This window comes from Chroicocephalus ridibundus, chromosome 2 (assembly GCF_963924245.1).
Source record: "Chroicocephalus ridibundus chromosome 2, bChrRid1.1, whole genome shotgun sequence".
NCBI lineage: Eukaryota > Metazoa > Chordata > Aves > Charadriiformes > Laridae > Chroicocephalus > Chroicocephalus ridibundus.
Genome location: NC_086285.1, coordinates 41,715,204 through 41,735,944, shown reverse-complemented (window position 1 = coordinate 41,735,944; position 20,741 = coordinate 41,715,204). Strand labels below are relative to the sequence as shown.

The 20,741-nt window shown below is 39.3% G+C and overlaps 1 protein-coding gene across 4 annotated transcripts in view; it reads left to right on the top strand.

Annotated features, from left to right (window-relative positions):
* Positions 1-20,741, top strand: part of ZNF385D (zinc finger protein 385D) — a 447,035-nt gene that overhangs the window by 68,559 nt on the left and 357,735 nt on the right. The gene's annotated exons all lie outside the window — the stretch shown is intronic.

Sequence of the window (20,741 nt, the reverse complement as noted above, 5' to 3'; positions counted from 1 at the left end):
TGACTGATTGGTAAATAATGAGTGGAAATGTATTCTGAAAAGGCAGAAAAGGGCCCCTTGCTCTTTGGGATGTTTTACTCTATAATGCCAAGGCAGAGGGTGAAATGCCTGTCCTTGAAACTTCCTTCTAGAATACTGTGTGTTCAATAAGATGCATAAAACAAGTGTTACGATTGCTGTTAAGTGCTGACATTGAAGAACTGATGTTTACTGGGATATATTGGATATCTCTGAAATTTGAATAATATGACTTAAATTTCTTTTGATCCTTTTTGTCAGCCTCTAGTGTGGATTTAATGTATTTTAAATCAAATTGCTGCATTCAGAGCAAGCTCTTTAAAGACTTTTATGATGAAAAGCTAGGGCAATTGAGTTGTGTTTCGATATGAGACAAGCCAAGCCCAAGTTCAGCAAGGTTTGTGAACCTGGACTGAATTTAATATGTTCTCCTTATAGTCTTTTTTATGCTTTTGATTTGGAAAGAATTACTAAATCAAACCTCGGAAGATGTGAAACCATAGAAATTAAAGCTAAATGTATGCTGAAGCCCAAACTCCTGAGTTTCAGTTTCTGAAGAGGGTTGGTGTTCACCAGTTATGGGTTTTTTCCCCACTGATTTGGAGACTTTCACATATTCAGTAAAATTTGATTACCGAATTCTAGGCAAAGAACCAAATAAACTTCTGGAGACAGTGAGCTGTTCAAAGAGCGCTCTTCCACCTCAGTCCTTGTCTCTGACCTGCATTTCTGTTATAAAAAACGGGGAGTTAGGAAGCTGACATGTCAAATTCTTTGCTGCTGATGTTACTCCATGTCTCTCTCTTCTCACCCTTCCCCAGGAGGTTTGGACTTTATGCCTGTGTTGGGAAACCTGCATGACATCCTCTTCTGTCAAGTAACCGTATTTGAAAGAGTTTGTCTAGAAGCAAGCAGAGTTGCTGTTTCTGTAGAAGATGATGCTAAGCACAATCGTGGTATTGATTTAGGCAGAGTTCAGACAACACACGCTGGAAGTACTGCGTACCAATATAATTAAGATGAGCCTAATTAAAATTCTTCGTTAGAGTAGAAACAATAAACAATAATTTACAAAAATAACTTTATTTCTCTTGAAGGCCTGAAGTAATTGAGATTGGGGGAACTCCCAGGTGTAGTTTTATTACTAGGAGGAGGGTTGTTTGCTTTGTGTATGCATGAGGGTTTGTGTTGGCCTTTGGTAGATGATATTGACAACATCACGAGCAGAGTTTAGCGTATGATGGAAATGACTGAGGAGGAGGTCGGGGAATGATTCATCTGAGGTCAGGGAATGACTCATCTGCCAACCCATCCGCTCTTAGCTGCCCGCCCTGGGGCGGCGTGGTGCATGGCGGGTAAGGAGTGAACTGCATGGGTGCTGTAGATCGCGAGCCCTTTTGTGTGGCTAGTCACCTCTCTGTTACAGCAGCAGTTTTGGTTAGTCCCTGTGTGCATTGGTTTTGGTTCTCAAATGTTAGGAATGCTTTCCTCTTTGTAGGGCTGCCCGAGTCCACAAAATCCCGATCTTTACTCTGGTCCCTGTAAAGGTCACTCAGGTTTTCTACATTTTCTGCGCTTGCACAAGGAGGGACAATTGTCCATCAGTTGGGTTGAAGCACGTTGTAAGAATTCCGAATAGGATCAAGTCCATTCAAAACAAATGATACAATATTTTCCCGAATTTAACCAGTGAAACAAAATCCAGGGAAACAGTGTAGAAGAAACAAATAGATGAGTTTTCTAATAGTTTTCTAATTTTGGTCCGTAATCCTTAAGGAAAAAAGTTTCCTGTCAAGTAGCTATACTCTCTCTATTACTCACCTACCACTAACTTCTCAGTTGTTGAATAATCCTTAAACCTCTGAAAAGATGCATATACCTGCAGTCTAGAAAAGTCTGTCCCATGCCGTTTTGGTAACAGCACTCAACTATTCTGGAGAATGTTACATGTTCAAAGCACTTGGAAAATACTAGCTAATTAATCGATTAAATTAAAGAACAAAGTATTCTTTGAGCAATGCAGAAGAATGTGCTTAGTACACATTACAGTACCAATAAATGGATTCCAAATCTCTCTAGCAGATGTTGGAGACACTCTGTACTGTTGTCTGGTGAATACATTTGGATAAGTGTCTTAATACGATAATTTCACATTTATAATGACTCAAAATTTTATGCCATAAAATAGCCAAATGTAATGTCTTTTTTTTTTTTAAAGTCCATGTAACTACTGAGAAGTATCTGCATGTTTCCCTTACATAGTGACATTTTTATGATAAAATAGTCTTTTAATTACTATACAGTGATTGCTTTTTAAGAAATACCAGTATAAGTTAGGCTAAAACAATCAACAGAACGTGCTAATTGCAGGCATATGTTTTGTTTTGGGTTTAGCCTCAAGTTTGGGCATCGTTTTGAGAATCTTACCCCTTAAGAAGAGATGGTCCAAAAAATACAACAATCCTGTCAAAGCTTTATTAATGTCCTAAAAAATTTCACTTCAGATATAGGCACTGTACTGAATAATACTAGACATAGCAATTACTCAGCAGTTCCTTGGGGAAGACCAGTGTATTTGAGGAGTAAATCATCTCTTCAGGCAGAAGAGTTCCATCCTGTGGCATACATTCAGTTTCTAAAATATGATATCCAAAATTCAAACATTAACCTTTACCTAAACATATGCCTTTTGTGTTTGGGGCATTCCTAGGATTTGTTGTTGTTGTTGTTCCTAGAGAGAAAGCACTAGATGACAATGATCGTGAACTTATCTGCCATTTTTCTGGGATATTTGTTGTATTTTTTCTTACCGAATTATCAAGTGTCAGAAAATGGAACAGACTTCTAACGTATTTTCCCTTTAAATAGCAAACAAAAGGGAAAAGGAGGCTATGAAACACACTGCTGAACTTCCCTCATGCTAGGCATAGTATCGTGCTAACAAAAAATACTCTGACATTCAAACAAGAAAAATATTTGTCGGTTTTCCTTAAAAGCACAATGATCTGAAAAATAAAGTTGGGTAGAAAAGGAAGAGAAGAGCGGGGGGGGGGGGGGGGGGGGGGCTTGAAGGAGAGGAGAGAAATTGTCCATTAGCATTAGAAACTGTGCTAAGTTAGGAGCCCAAAAGCATGAATTCAAGTTTCGCCTCCTACTGCACTTGGCAATTGCATGATTGACTGAAGTGGTTTTGTCTGGATGCAGACAGGAATTGTTCAAGATTTACAGATATGGTAAAAGGCTTTCAACAAGGTTGCTGCTGGCAGCACTGAGTGTTGTTCTTTAAGGTGTTTTCCTGAAGATCCAACAGGTAATGAAGAAAATATAACAGTGCATGTGTCTAATCTTCCCAACTTCACTGCTATTTTCAGTGCTAACTTATTATAGTACTTTATGATGTTATCTGTATATTGGTCTTGTATTCTAATAATGCATTTAATTTAAAGACACTTTGGCTGTATTTGTGAGTGCAGAAAGCTTTTGTCTCTGTAGGCACTCTCTCCAAACGATTTTCTTTTTTTAGATGGCGCATGTTTCTTTCAGTGTACTTCAAGAAAATAATACCTTTTGCAATGCAAATGACAGATCTTTCGGCTTCACAATAATGCAATTCTAGACTGCATGTTCTTTTTCTGCTTCTGAACTGTGCCTTTCATGCTGGTACAAGATTTAAAAAGTTATGAATATGTCTAAATAAGAGTGTTCTCCTTTAAAGGAAGTACTTGTTCTATGTGATGAGTTTCTGTGGTGAAGAGTTCTGTGGAATGAATCCGCTTAGAGAAGGGGGGTTGTATTTCACAGTATGGAAGCGGTTGGGGCTGTTGGACTAATTGGGAGGGTGGTGGGACAGGACTTTTCTGCAGGCTAATGTAAATGGTCAGCTTCAGACGCAGCTGTTTGATATGAAGAACTGGGAAGAAGCATGAAAAATAGGTGCTCCATGAATAAAGCTACCTTTGCAGTATTTTTGGGGAAGCTTATGTGAGCGATTAACAACATTGAGTTGGGACAAGCAAATGAGCTTAGTGGAAATGATGTAAAAGTAGAGTGAGGAACAATTGTGAAAGTGAGTGTGAAAACAAACGTGAGAAACTAATGAGCTTTGGCATGTCACGTAGCCATAGCTAAGGACATTGCATTTGTTTAAAAAATTGAATGCTTGTATTGGCCAAGTTTAATGCAGAGTTGCTCATAAAGAAGAAATCAGAATCAAATTGAGTGTCTGCAAGGAGGTAGCCCATGGGACTGTCAAGAAAATATGAGTTTTGACCTCATGAGTTTCCTGAAGGTCAGCCTTATAGTGCTCTCTTTTCTGTTTGTTCCTTGGCATAATCCTGAAGTGCAGTTCTAAGATCTGAACATCCCACAATTTATAGTTACTGTAATTAAAATGGACACTAAACCTTACCAAGCTAACTTCTACAATAGCGAAATGGATTTCCTCTAGTTGCGTTTCTTTATATATGTACACCCCCCCCCCCTTTTTTTTTCTTTGCCTTTACTGATGAACCATTAGAAGAGTGGGTTCTTGTTCTGTATGGTGATAACAGAAAGTTCCTGCACGCATGCTCAGAAATGTGACTGGTTATGGAGCTAGGTAACACCATCAGGTGTCTGCCTCTGGGGTCCTCTGCTTTGTTCCTTACTCCTGCAAATCGGTGGAGCCCAAAAGTTCATATTTAAAGGAATGAACTCTGCAAAGTCTGTGTGAGAGAAAGCTCAGGGATGAAATAACTTGGTTTCATTGCGTTGTTTTATGCCAGAATTTACCATGTTTGATTGTACGTTTTGTCAAGGTAGTTGGGTTTTATCTTTATAGTGAGTGAAAGGCTCCTGCAGGCAGAAATAAAAGGAACTTGGGTCGTCATTCGTCAGTGCTAATACTTTTGGTGACAAAATGCTCTCTCAGGGGAAGAAAATCCTGTGCTATGTTCACAGGTGTGACAAAATACTATGCCTCTGTGTTATGGTTTCAGCTGGGATGGAGTTGACTTAACTAGCAGCTGGATATGTTTGGGATTTGGGATGAGAAATGGTGCTGGTAGCACACTGCTGTTTTTGATTGTTGCTAAGCAATCAAGGCCGTTTCTGCTGCTGCAAGTGAGTAGGCTGGGAGGGGACACAGCCGGGACAGCTGACCCCAACTGACCAAAGGGCTATTCCATACCATGTGACGTCATGCTCAGTATAGAAAGCTGGGGGAAGAAGAAGGAAGGAGGAGGGGATGTTCGGAGTTGATGGCACTTGTCTTCCGAAGTAACCATTATGTGTGATGGAGCCTTGCTTTCCTGGAGATGGCTGAACACCTGCCTGCCGATGGGAAGCAGTGAATGAATTCTGTGTTTTGCTTTGCTTGCGTGCATGGCTTTTGCTTTACTTATTAAACTGTCTTTATCTCAACCAACGAGTTTTTCCTCGCTTTCGCTCTTCTGATTCTCTTCCCCATCCAAACTGAGCAAGCAGCTGCGTGGTCCTTGTTGCTGGCTGGAGTTAAACCATGACACACTGTGAGACTTACTCATAGCTAGGCTGTTGGCTGCTTTCTTTCATTTCATACTTTGCCACTGGGCATTTGTGTTTCTGGTAGGCTTGCTCTCAGAGAAAATCCACCCACCTTCTGGTATCTCTTTTGATGGTTGAAATGGTGACAGCAGGAAAAGTGGTGGTTGCTTCATCTCCTGCCTTAAACCCGTAACAGTGTTGAGCACCTGTTCACCTGTAGGTGATTGTGGTATTGGCTGTACTAATCAGCTGTAACGCGAGCACGTTCTTGTAGAGAACAAAATTTGAAACATAATGACTTGGTGTTGCTTGGGCCAAAGGACACAGAGGCTTTTAGCTCTTCTTTCTCATTAAAATTTAAGTTTGTGCAAGGAAGGTTGAAAAGAACATTGTCACCTTGTTTGTGTGAAAAATGTTGGGTTTGGCCAAGTTTTTGTGAGCAAATTTCCGGTGGTTTTGACCCCAAATGGTTTGCTCAAATGACCCTGTTGATACCTCTTTCAAAAGTCTTGGATATGTATATCTGTATATATGTATATATGTGTGTGTATATATATTAATTATTGTTGTGGTTTTGGGTGGATTGGCCAAGCAGAATGACAGATGCTGGCCGCCGCCCCCCCCCCCCCCCCAGTGAGGAGAGGAAGAGATAAGGAGATTTACGAGTTTAGAAAAAGAATTAAACCACTTTAATGAAAATAATAATAAATAAGAAAATAGTAAATAATAATAGAATAATAAAAACTAAAGAAAAAAGTATACAATATATACAAAACCGTACCCAGCTCCCAGGATGACGATCGCGTCACCAGCAGACACAGGGAAAGTCCCAGACTGGAGTCAGTGACGGACAGGAGCTGAATTCCAGAACTAGAGTCAGGAGTGCTCAGATCGGGATCAAAGGCAGACGAACAGACAGGGTCCTCCTCAGACGTCGGCCATTGAAGAAAGAGAGCGAGCCCCTTGCCCCTTTGATCCCTCAGCTTTTATACTGAGCGTGATGCATTGGGATGGAATACCCTGTTGGTCAGTTTTGGGTCACCTGTCCCGTCCGCTCCTCCCTGCGGGTGGGACCCCTCTGCGCTTCTCTGCTTCCGACCCTCGAACGGGGCAAACAGCGAAGTTAGCTGACCTTGGTTGTTACAGCAAAAAGTGTCAGCAAGAGCCTCTGTGCGTACCATTCCTTGGTATAACCAGGTCTTTTCACTCTGAGAGTGAACAGTTTCTGACCAATATGCGGTTAATTTCAGACTTTAGTCAGTTAGAAGAGGCCCAGCTAAAAAGTAGAATTACAAATCAGAAAATTGGTTATGTTTTACCTCAAACCAGGACACTTGCCTATACGTGAAGTACATACAACAAATAAACTTCCCTGTCCTTCTCGCAGTTATTTATCACACGCAAGAGTTGAAGTTAGTTGGCAGGACTGAAAGAAGTGGGCTTTGTGGTGGGTGATGTTTCAAAAAGAAGTCCTTGTAGTCTCCCCAGTGGTTGGTGGCCATTCAGAATGATTATCTTCCCAAAGCCATGTGGCTGGTTATTTGTGTGTTATAGATCTTTGAATTCTTCAATACTGAAAAAACATGTCTGTTATAGAGTAGTAAAGATATAAATCATAGTGTGCTACGGGGGGTGGGGTGGCTGGGAAAAGAGCTTGCAACTGTAATGGAAAAATGATTTTATTTTTTTATTAAATAAATGCAGATCACTGCAGAAAGTCTCCATATAGTGAGAAGTATCCAGTGTAAAGGATCACTGCCTTGGTTTCTGTGTGAATTCTCTTTGCAATAGAAGTTTCAGAATTTGCTGAAGCAGCGGGAGAGCAGTAATGTGGAATGAGGCGCAGTCAATGAAGAGCGATAAGCGTAGGGATCAATAATCAAGTGATTTGTGAAAAGCAGTTGATGACAGTGAGTGTGTGTTGGTTCCAGATGTGTATGTACTGTAGGAGCAAGGCATACTGAAGTGGGTGACACTGCTGTACTGCAAGGTAAGCCATTCCCATTTGCTCCTGACAGTTATTGCGCTGGATTTAAATAATGCTAAGTAAAAGAACGATGATTTTATCTAAACTAGAGAAATAAGAGGTAGGATGGAGTAGTCTCTTGTGTGCAGTGGCTTAGGGGAAGGTCACTCGTTCAGTTGTTTGGTTTTAGGCTTTGTTTTTGATGGCTTTGCTTGCGCGCAGTGGTTTCTCTTCATATGCCTCTGTGACAAACAAAATGAAAATGTGACAAAGATTTCAAATGGAATGCCATAAAATTGAAACAAAAGTAAATGAATGTGTATTGAGAGGTGTATTTTTTTTATCTCCGTTGCCCATAGTTCAACAATTTTTCTTCTATTAAAGAAGAAATTTTTCAGGGAAGAAACAAAGCTGACAATATCAAGGTTTACAATAGAAGTAGTAATTTTACATCACTTGGATTTTTATTACCTTAATGGATCTTCTCAGGAAACTAAAACCAGCTGATTGGTCAGATATTCATTAAATTAATAGTGAATGGATTGCAGCCTTGTGAGTCATACAGTCAACAACGAAGTTTTAGCTATTGTAATCTTTGTACTTTCTCATCATTAAATGTTTCCCTTTTCTGATTAGAAAAGCTTTGCGATCCTGCAAAGCTTTTGTCATATAAGAAGTTCTTACTCATGCAGGTAATCCCATTAAAATTCCCTGAGACTGCTAGTGTGCAGAGTCTGGGTCTAAATTAATAACGGAGCCTCATTTCTATTCTTCTAGAGTAGAGGTATATCAAACACTGAAAGTGCTTTAAGTGTTCTTTAACCCAAGCTGTAAAAGATACCATAAATTTAAAAACTGACAGTTTCTATAATGCATAGCAAGAACAGCAGAAATTATGGTGACTGCTGAGATGCTGAAATCACCGGTGACTGCCGAGATGCTGAAATCACTGTATGAATTTCCAGGTAGAAGGAAAATGGGGATCTGATTCTGCTTTCATTGCACCGTTTTTGTGCCAATGTAATGCCACTGACTTCAGTGGCTGTCATCCCGACTTGCACCTGCGTAGGAGCATGTTTATCTTGACATTTTAGGAAAATGGATTCAGTCTGGTTTTTAGTGGAAAGAGTGCCACATTGTAAAGCTCTGCAAGTAGCTAAGGGTCACTACTACCCTCATATTTAACACTTCTTTAACTTTTCCGAAAAAAGTTCATTTCGATTGAAGTCTTGTACGTGTCCAGTGAGGTGCAATGTTTTAGATGATGAGGGATGGGGTTAATCAGAGGTGGTAATTCTGAGTTAAAAAAAACTTGAAATATTGGGCCACTTAATATTTTTGTGACGTCTTCTAACCTTTTGTCATAAAACCATGTTTCAAAATGAGTTAATTCTGAAAATTTCATATATATTTTATTCAGGAGTCTTACGTGACCTTCAGTGCTAACGAATATTTTAATGCAAAATTGAGCTGTTATTCTGAAAAATTAAGTAGTCATGAAAGTCCCAGGGATTTTATAAACGTGTCCTATGTTTAATAGAGTTTATAAGCCTCTTCATTTGAGTCAGCATGGCTGAAGGAAGAAATTTCATAGGTCTTGCAGAGCTTTAAATTCTACCATCCATGACTTCTCAGAGGTTTTCAACAGCTTCAGCTTACCCTGCCGGGTCGAGGGAGTTTGCAGGTGGCCGGTGGAGCCAGCAGAGCTGGAAATATTTTACAGGCTCAGCAGCAGTAGATACTGCAGAACACAGTGGCTGAGCAAAGCGCTTGGGCTTCCCAAGAGCAGCAGTTCTGGGTTCGGGTTATAAGCACCTGCCGCAAAGTGCAACAGAATTACTGCTGTGAAGGTCTCCCAGAGAAGGCTGGAAAGCATCAGCCATCCTACTTTCTGTCTGTGTGTGCTGTTATTCCCATATTTTGCATGATTCTTTTCCAGAAATATGTTTTTTTAGGACCAAAAATGGCTTCCAATCGTGTGAGGGTGTTTCAGAAGTAAGCGCTGATGCCTTTTAATTGTTAGCAACCCATGCCATATAAAGCGTAACAAAAAAAATAATAGGGTGGTGGAATCCTGAAGGCAGTGGTCCAAGACAACTTTGCACAGAAAAGATATATAAATATATGTATGTATTTCTGCAAAACTGAAAACCTTTCCTATTTTAGGAGGCTGTTTTGTATTTGAGCAATAGTAAGACACCATCATTGGTTAATGTGTCCATTAAGCTCCTGGGCCTCTCTGGTAATTTTTGAGATTTTGGAAGGTATTGCTGCACTATCTTGTAAAATCACCAATTTCAAACAGGGCTTGATTTTTACAAGCAAAGTGAAGCAGCATTCCCTGCGTCGGAGAGGAGGTATTGGCTTGAAGTCTCAAGTTTGTCCATGTTTTCCTGTATTTCCATATTTTTATTACTGAGCTGTGTGTGTCTAAATTGTAAATAGTTAACGTATTTCAGAGAACTTGGATCAATAAAAACTTACAGAAATCATTTCAAACCCTTCCCTTATACTTATCCTCAAAGCTATTTTCATGTGTGTAGCTCATAAAGGAATATAAAAAAGTTCTCCCCAATGTCTCCTACCCTCATTTTCCACATCTGATTCGACAGAGGAGTGAATTACACTTGTGGGAAAGTAATGCAAGGAATAAGTTACTGCAATATCTCATTGCTTGGTAAGTCCTGCTAGGTCCTGATACGTTTTCCTGGATGTACGCTGGGACGTACACTTACCCCATGAGACCATAGCAATCGTACCTTGAAAGTACATTTGCATTCACTAATAGTGAATCACCTGCATTTATCCCAAATAAAAAAAAAAAAAAATCATGCCAGTTTCTCTTTTCAATAATTAGATTCCTTTTGCACGTTTTTATTTTTGATGTATAAGCATTTCTGTAAATGCATTACATCTGGGTAGCGTGATGAAAAGGTTATTAGAAATGTGACACAGATGCAGCTGGGGAATTATTTTAACATAAAGCCTGTAAGCAAAGCCCTATGTTGGCCTTGTGTGACTGTAAGAAAAGACTTTAGCTGCTGCTGTAGGACACTGTGTCATCCTGGGGCAACATGAAAAGGTCCGGATCTCCCAATTTGTCTTTCAGATTTTTTTTACTGATTCATTTCAAGGATAGTCTGGTTTTCTAGATATTTATCTCTAAGTCCCTAATATTGATGAAGAGATTGAGGTAAACGTATAGTTGACATGAAAGAACATTATATGTGCCTCGGATACAATAACAAAGACATTGGCTGTCAGGATATGACAGACAATATGCTTTTTAAGTTGTATACAATATGTTTACGCTTCTCAACTAAAACTGCACTATCTACCCCAAATAAACACATGCTGTAAACTAGCAGGAATTATATTCCTGTTGCCATGAATGCTGTACTAAATACATCCTCTTTGTTAAAGGGTATGCAATCCAAAAGTGCAAGAATAAGATAAATGACAATTAACTTTCACATGCACTTGCAAAAGCACCTGCTAACCTTTCCAAACACAACAGACTTTCACCTTGATGTGTTTGCATTGCTTGGAAAATGGTCTGCTCTCTATTAAATTCAACACTAAATGGCCCAGTGGGTGTAATGAAGCAATAAAATAATCATAAAAAAATCCCTACGCTTGTAAATGCTGCCAGAGCTACCTGAATGTTTTTTAATGAACAGATAATCTGAAAAAACAATTAATTCTGTAAAGGTATAAATGAATAATATTCAAATATAAGCCCGAATTCCTCAAGCTTCTTTTAACACTGGTGTTTGTGGAAGTGCATTTACAGGGAGACAAAACATACAATATGCCGTTTGATCATTTCCAAATGGTAACTGTTTGAAGCACAAAAATTGCTCTTTTGCTCCTCCTTACTTCCTTTGTTTTAAAGGCCTTTTGTTAAAAAAATATCCACATAGCAACTACCCAAAACAAAAGTATAACAAGAAGGGGGAGGTTAACGTCTAACTTTTGACTGTTTTTATATGTGGTAAACATTGCTATTTCCTAGGGCCTGAGGGGGTTTGAGAACTCAAATCACAGAACTCTGGCAATCTTAAAAAATTATCTTGCAAACTACAAGAAAATAATTTTGAAATTGCTTATGTGGGAAAAAAAAAAGTACAAAACAGAAACTTATGACAATCCTCCTAAATTGAAAAGAAAAAAAAAAAGTGAATTTTAGTAATCCCTTGCTTGTGACCTTTAATTTCCTCTTCCCCACCATGACTACATTTATTGCCAGTTTATTTTCTTCAGTGTCTGATGGCCGCATTTTATATGCATGACAAAGATTGTAGGGGATGAACTACCTGGCTCAAAATTATCATTCTTTATTCTGCAGTGGTTTTTTTTTTTTGGGGGGGGGGTGGGGGTGGGGGGGTGGGGGTGGTGTTTTTTCTTTTTTTAAGCAGAATCCTCACAGAGCTCATTCATGCAACTTGCCTTTTAATTCTTTTTCTGTTTCATTTTGTAGCTGTGTTTTCATAAGCATATTGCCAAAATACTTAGTGAAAAAAGGAAAAACAAAAAACAAACTCACTTGTGTTTCTAAAGAGATAACCTATTAACAAATTAGAAACAAGCACTAACTGAAACTTAAGGATGTTTTAAAACTTCCCTGTTTGGATACAGTGGTAGCTAGTGGTTGTATTGGAGTGTTGAGAACAGAACTTGTCTGCAAAAATTAGTTGCTCATTATGCCCAAACAACTGTTCATGTTCTTACTTTCTGCTGAGATATAAAGATTTGACTGGATATTTAGGTACTAGGAAGACTAAAGGTCTTTAAGGTGGAATACGGCACTTAGAGGATATCTGGATGACAGGCTGTAGGCTGATCTCATGTCAGGCAGTTGATCCAGAGGGGCTGAAAGAGGCGACTTTTATTTATGAAATGAAAGGTAATTCCAAAACCTGCAAAATTTTAGCAGTTCTGTAGAAAAAGATCAGTTGTCATCTTTTCCCTTTGCACATCTTTTTTTCTTTACATCTCTGGACTTTGCTAAATGGTCTAATTTATATGTTGCACAGTGTTAGTAACTTGAAAAATCTGCATTTTTTTTTTTCCCCCCGACCTTTAAAACCTGTACTGACTGCCTGCCTTCTCAGAAAAAATACTAAGACCAAGGTTTTGTCTTATAGAGGCAGCGCGAATGGCAATCGGTCGCTTCTGTGCCTTCTTTTTGAGCCCAGCCAACTCAAGAGTGCTGTTGACAGGAGTTTGGAGGCTGCGAGTGGAATTCCCAAATGTGGAAATTGAGAATATGGAAAACGTAATACACTTCAGGGTGCATGGCAACAAGAAATTTTCTTGGTAGGCAGAGCCTTCATAGCTGTGCTAGCTACGCCTTTTGCCATTTTAACTACTGCCTTCTGTAGGAGGGCTGCACACAAGACGCCGCTGACGGCGAGGGCGGTGGGGCAGCGCAAACAGCCTGCTTTACCTGCATGGGGTGAGCATCCCTCCGAGCCTGGGTGCCAGCCACGCAGCTGAACCCAGGTTTATCTTTGGCCCTATTTTCAGCAGAAATCTTTGTCTTCACAAAGACTGTCTCTGAAAACGGATTGAATAAAAAGCAGATGAGGGAGTTTTCATGACTTGGCTCCAGCTGTAAGTCACCACAGTAGTGCTGCTCAGATTTTAGAAGCTGATGTTTGCAAATTAATTACTTGGCCTTTAAATAGTTCCAAACCACCCAAAGTGCTCCATTATGTTAGCACAGGCTTGAGAAATAGATATGTATTACTAGCTAATTGAATAACATATGGTGTTGATTAGTGCTTAGCTCTTTTTATAGAACTCAATTAAAAAAATGACTGCAGTATATTTTGAGACTATGAGATGTCTGTTGGTTGCTTCTGGCATGAGGGAACTGCTGAACCAAGAAATGATGAACTTTTTCTGTTTAGTTCATCTATAAGTTCCTTTAAGTGTGCGTGGCTGTGACGGGAGATAGGCTGGAGTCTGTTCACTTGCTGCTGTATTGAAATGCAGCCTTTCCTGAAAGATTTAAGTGCTCTCCCGGCAAAACAAAACAAAAGCCCAGGCTTTTATTTTCTGCGCTATTGCTCAAGGTATACGAATATACAATGAGCCTTTTTCAGATGGATAAAAATCTACTCTTAGAGGGTCCGGTTTGCAGAGATGCATTTCTTGGGAGAAGTCCCAGGACATAGACATTAAGTTATAAAGCCCTCCAACCCCAAATAACCTTGGTCTCCTTCCACCTGCCCCAGGCAGTAAACGTGTGGGGAGAACCTGCTTTTATTTCTTTCACTTGAGGCAGTTTTTGCTCAAGAGATTATTTTCCTCGTAAGCTTTGCAAAAATCACCTGAGACCATGATGATTATGATTTTCTTATTATTCACATGGATGATTGAAGTGGTATAACAGCTAGCAGCAGCGATCAAATTTGGAGGAGCTGGAAGGATATGGAGAAACAATAAACAGGAAAATAAGGTGTTTCTCTCCCTGACTATTTTTTTTTTTTTCCCCTCCTGAGGTACCTCTTCTACTATATTTTCTGTGGATTTTTGAGAGAAAATTTGGCAGATAGTGTCTTCAAATGAGATGTGATGCACACTGTATGAGACAGACAGCAACAAGAAATACTGGCTTCTATCCGCAATTTTATCGCTGACTAGTAATTTAGCTCTTGGGTGCATGACCTGACAAACTCTTCCTTGCTTTTTAGAAACGAGTGATGGTTATTCTTGCAATCCTAAAACTCTTAGTAGAAAAGCGTACCAACAGTGTAATATTACTTAATGCTTGTATTTTCCAGATTTTCACATCAGCTTTTATTGTATTATATGCTATTTTGTATTTAATTTTCATCTGGAAGACAGCAAAATCTGAAAGACTCAGAACAAAGGACGTCCTGAAAAATCAATTATTTTTAAAAAAGCCTTTCCAATCCCAGTAGGTTCCCATTCCCCAGTAGCTCTTCCGCTGAAATGACGTTTATTCATCCATCCAGAGAAAACTGATGAGTCCTGCAGCGTATCCTGAAGGTTACTTGGGTCATTTGGGAGGGAGCTGCGTTTCAGAGATGCAGTGCTTTCACCGTGAGTGCCCTTTCACGGTTTTCCCATTGTTCATCCATCTCATTGTATGTTTGTAACTGCCGCAGCAGCAATGTGTAAAATACACCATTCATGACCTAAATTGCTTTGGGCTCAAAACCAAGAGCAGGTGCAACCCTGATCAAAACCAAAAGGCTACGGTGTGGGGACCACATCACCCAGTGATAACAGGGGGCGGAAGAGAAGAAGCAAAAGCTATTTTATTTTTGTATTCCTGATCTGTCCCCAGGCTGTCCTGCCCCCTCCGTCCATGTATAAAATAGATGGCAATATGTTCATTTTAAGCTTCTCCCAGTAACAAATTTCTAGAGCCAACATTTTATTCAGCGAGGTCAATCTAGAGGTTGCAAAGCCAAATTAGCTGTCACTGGCTTCTTCTTAAAGAGGTCACAGGTGCAGCAGGGATTTTTCGAATAGCGTAACAGGTAAATAGGAAGACTGTAGCCTACAAATAACCAGTTTGGGGGAGGGTCCTGTCACATATATGGGCTCACAGTGTGGAATTGTTTCTTAAAAGGCCGACACAAGGGTCACCCTGCTGCCATGACTGACATCAACCAGTAACGTCCTATCAGCTGAAAGATACAGCATCAGATTTGTGGTGTTCAAAAAGATTGTCAGAGGGGCTTTTGTGTAGTGTGCTGATAACATTCCTCCAATGTTATCATTCCTCCAAAACTGACAAGGTGATAATTAGAGAGAGGATCTTGCTAAGTGATAGGTTTTTATTTTATTTTTTTTTTTAAACATTGTTTTAGCAACAGTTTCTTTGGAAGCAGCTGCTATCTGTTGATATACATTGTTATCTGCTGATATCTAAAAACCAGGTTTTCTTTTTACCTGCCAAAGTTCAGTCCTTTTAATGTTTGTAGAGGCTATTGTGGCAGACGAGCGAGATTCATCCTGTCTAACTTGAGATCTACAGGGTAGACATCTGCAAATGAAGGGGAATATGAGTTTAAGAACAAAATGCTTGAATTTATAATTTTAGCGTACTTCATAGTGAGATGACTCTTTCCTTAGGCCCTGTTAGTGAGATTTACAGTGACTGCAGAGTCTAGGGGTGTATGAGACTCAAGCATCCGCAACTTCGATGACTGCCGCCTAAGTTCCTTTGCCATTTTCACAGTTTTGGAATGAAATATTAGAAATCCCTGTATATTATAAGTAGTGGGCTGTTATCCTTAATGCCCTGCCTGTGTCTTCTGTCCTTCAGCTATTAAAGACGATGTATTTGTCAGAGTGACCTTTTGGGAAGTGGCTTCTTCCAAAGAGATATTCTTTAGGTTACACTCTGTCATTCATCAATGGCAAATGGTCTGTGTTGAGTACGACTGACTTACCTGCATAGTGGTCTCTTACTCTGGGATTTGTATGCTTCATTGGCCTCTTAAATGAACCCAACGTATTTGACTATTATGTACACAGGGTCTAAGAGCCAGTGACTGGGATAGTTCCACACTGACAAGACAGTCTGGAAATAAACCGATTAGTTGTAATACAAACAAACAAAGCTTCCTTTCCGTATCCTTGAATAGAAAACATGCTTTTGTCTTGTGTTTAAGAAGGTAAGGATTGTTTCACAGGGAGGGTGTAATTTCTAATCCCTTACATTCAAGCACGTTTCAGAAGAGAAATCCCCAGGCAGTAGCTATGTAAGCTAAGCCAGCAAACACCACAAATTGTAGTTGTGCTGGTTTTCCACATGGGACAGTTTTCTACTTCACAGAGCTATAACGTCATGCAAAGTTCATTTTACTGGTAAGCATCATTGAGCCAAAATTGAGTTCAGAGCTCCAGGGAAAATAAATGTAAGCATTTATTCACAGCACTGTTTAAATTGGCTTGAAATTTTGAGTTCTTGGTTACCTTGCTCATTCATTTCTAGTTCACTGCAGTCTTCCTTGGGGCTCCTAAATGTTGAGAAGTTAGCTTTCTTTTAGGGGGAAAAAAAGTTATCTGCAAAACTGATGACTGTTTATATGATATTCAACCAATGCAGTCAAGATGAACTCTATAATATAATGGCAGGGAAAGAACATTTCCATTTAATGCCTATCCATCTCCGCAAAGCATCAGCAGTTCAAACCAAGAAGACATGGATAGCAACTAAAAATTTCTCTTAAAATTAAGATTATAGTGTTTTCATCTAACCATATTCTGTGTAACTTCCCAGTAGAATAAACTGAGCATTTTTTCCCTCACCAATCAAAATTGCTGCCTAAACATTTCATTCCAGAAAAAAGAAGCATGCAATGATGCAGGCATATGCAGGTGTGAACGGAAAGCCTGTGTGCTGCTTCGCAAGACTCGGTCTGCGTCTGCATTAGTCGAAACACTGCTAGATCTTTTACAAGATTTCTCAAACTTTTTTTTTTTTTTATTTTAAAATACTAGTTGGAGTGGTAAATTGTATTTTTAAAAGTATCTCAGCAAGCTATAGTCAGTTGGGTATCTCTCCCTTCTTTAACCTTTGCTATCCATATTTCCTTTCCCTTTAAGCAATATTAAGTAAGAAGGATTCAGAATGTTTTAATCCTAAACTGCTTCTGTTTTTCCAAAGTCTTTTGTCTTCATGTTTGGGACTATTATTATTATTTTTTTTTTCTTCAATACCATTTTTGTCCAATCAATATATGGAATACTGCTATGGAATGCTGGTTTACAGCATCAGCTCAAGTGGCTTGCACAGGTGTGTAATATTTCACCTTAGTCCTTTAGTAGTGCTATTACATATTCAGAAATCACTGTGTATCTGTAAAGGAAATGGTGGCAGACTTTAGTGTAATATGTATTCCTGAAACTTCTGTTTTCCTAATTGTCACCTAGTCTGCAGTTATACGTTATCCCCTTCTTCCTTCAGGTTTGCGAGAGACACGGCACAAGGCAAAAATTTATTGCAGCTCTAATGCCATCACAGCTTTCTAATGAAAGCACAAATCAAATGGTAGATGCTTGAATCATTTATTTCGAAGGTGTAATTTTCCTTATTATTTTCCCACGCCTTTATCTAGTGTGCATTTTATAATTTATTTTTCTGGAATGAGATTAGAATGCAAGACAGAAGTATTCTATATGCCAAAAATAAGACTCTCCTAGATTAAGCTGTCTTGATTGTAATATTAGAGGGATGTTATAACGTGCTAATACAGTTTATTAAGCTGCCAGCTTATCTGTGTAAATGTTTCAAAAGGAATTAAACGTGTACACATGTTGTACAGTGTTTGTTTAATTTACTAGATTATATTTGCTTACAAAGTTTTACATCTTGGTTAGAAGATCTGTTTTATTATAGTAATCTCTGTTTTATTATAGTAATCTCATGGCTATATGACTAGCACTATAGGTCTAGAGATATATTGTACCTGTAATTTTAAATTCATACTGCTCTCTAGTGGGGAATGCTCTCAATGCAAAAGATTATACATATTAATGTACAGCCTGTATATAAGCTGGGATTTCTGAAAAGTTACTGTCATCTAGAGCAGTTCAGGAAAGCTATTGCTATCATGTTGTCATCTAAATCCCTGTAATGCTTTGATTAAAGACTGAATTTCTTAATTTGAAAATATTTTAGATAGATGAATATAGCGCTCTCTGGGGTGAACAATATCTCCAACAAACTGCAGAAGGCTCAGAGGTTGATGGATTGCTGCTGCTTCCTCAGGAGAAACTGCCTCCTTCCATTAGGAGAAATACGCTATAGATCTGTTGTAGAAAAACCTCAGGTTTTTTCCTAAGCTTTCACAGTCCGATAATGTCTTATGGGACGGTTGTGATTTGTCTATAAAAGTTCCTGTCATCACTGTTGGTATAATAGATTTGATTTTGATAAATAACTAATTTTATGCTGCTGCTTTTTCTCTTTTGTTTTGCTTTGGAATGGATTTTTTAGCCTGCTTTCTTGTGTCTTGCTTTAGACAGCTAAAATCCTAGATAAGAGTTGACTATACACAGAAGCTGAAATAATAATACTGACTGAACTGGTTGAGTTGAGGTTTTGATCTCCAGCAAGTGCAGAGCTCCTCTCAGAACTGGCTCTGTACTTTCTTAAATGAAATAGGGTTTAGTTAGCATAACAGAACACAATACTAATTAGATAACAAGCAAATCTGAAAACTGAGATTGAAACTGTTTTGAATATTGATGGGTTTTAGATTTGCATCGTTAGATAAATTTGTCTTTATGATTTGGTTGGAAAGCAATAATCCTTGGGAGGGCCGGCAAAACATTTAGCTGATGAAATTTATAATATTTGAAGCTCTCTCAAGAATCATTTGCCGTATTTCAGTGTAATCAGACCCAAATCTGAAGGCTTGTTTAGATTTATTTTTAGCTGCTGAACCTTGTCTGATTCTGGGATTAAAGGCATCTGTAGCCCATTTTCTTTTGTGGCTGCAATCATCTTTTTTGTCTCTAGGTTGACTGATTTGTTAGTTAGAGACCAAATAGTATAATCGTATGTAAGGCTGCAGTAATTTTGTCACTCAAAGTACAGATTAGAATCTTTGGCTAGACCTTCATTTATTCACTAAGTATGGGAGAACAAGCAGTTTAAAGATTTATATGCTATATAAAGATCTCATCAAGATGCTAAGTCGGTATACCATTTTGCGCTCCTCAAATAGTAAATTAGGTTTGCAGTGCGCAGAGCACTTCTTCACCTGTGCCATTTCTGCTCACCTTTAATCACAGCAGCTCATGTTTACATTGGTTTCGCTTGAAGTTCTGCAGATGGGATTATCTTCTCATTTCTGTAGTTGTTGCAGTTTGGTATTAGCTGCAGCTAAATTAACTATCCTTGCATTATAATCCTGGGAGGTTAAGATAAGAAACCAATAGAACATATTTATTATTTGTCTTTGGACTATTTTGAACCAGACAAATTATGAAATGATTATTAGACTTGGGCTTGAAAGCATTCATGGGAAGTGGAGAGGGGGCGACTGGGGGTTGCTAAATACCTAATTAATAAACTCAAGAGTGAGGTCTAAGCATTTAAATTTTGCTGACTAAAATATAGGGGGGTTATTTTTTCTTCTGTTAATGGGAACACATCAAAATATATAAATATAGGAAACACAGAATAACTTCCCCCCTCCCTTTTTTTTTTTCCAACTTGAAAAATGAATCTTGCATTTCTAAGTGCTAAAACAGCTAAAAATTTGCAGTGATTAGTCAAGCGCAGTATTTGAATATAGGAGTGTATGTAATGGAATGTAACAATAGGTTGTCCTTCACATAGACTTTAACTGACCTATTTATTGTATGCTTCATATATAAAAAAATCAAAATGTGTTACTTATGGATTTACTCCTAGAGACAGTTATAAAATATTTCTGCTGTAATGACTACTTGTATTTGTGTTGTGGATTGGCCTTAGCTGGCTGCCAGACCCCCACCCAGCCATGCCCTCGCTCCCTTGCTGCACCAGGGCAGGGACGAGGAAATGAGATGGAAAAGCTCGTGGGTTGAGATAAAGACAGGGAGAGTACTTAGGGTTACCGTCATGGGCAAAATAGATTCAACTTGAGGAAAATTAATTTAACTTATTGCCAATTAAAACAGACTAGGATGGTGAGAAATAAAGACAAAACACTAAAACACTTTGTCCCTCTGCCCCCACCTCCCCTTTTTCCTGGGCTTAACTTCACTCCTGAGTCTTCTATTCTTGAGCAGTACAGGGGGATGGGAATTGGGGGTTGTGGTCAGTCCATATCACTTCATCTCTGCTGCACCTTCCTCCTCCTGCCGTTCCCCTGCTCCAGAGTGGGGCCTCTCCCATGGGATGCAGTCCTTCATGAACTGCTCCAGTGGGGGTCCTTCCCATGGGCTGCAATTCTTGAAAAAGTGCTCCAGCGTGGGCACTTTCCATGGGGTACAGTCCTTCAGGAAAGGGCTGCTCCAGCATGGGTCCCCCGCGGGGTCATAAGTCCTGCCAGAAAGCCCACTCCTGCGTGGGTTCACCTCCACAGAGCACAGCCCTTGCTGGGAGCCTCCACGTCCACCTGCTCTGTTCCACCATGGCCCTCCATGGATTGCAGGGAGACAACCTGCATCACCGTGGCCTTCACCATGAGCTGCAGGGGAATCTCTGCTCCAGAGCCTGGAGCGCCTCTTCCCCCTTCTCTTCCACTGTCTACAGGGCTGTTCCTCTGCTGTT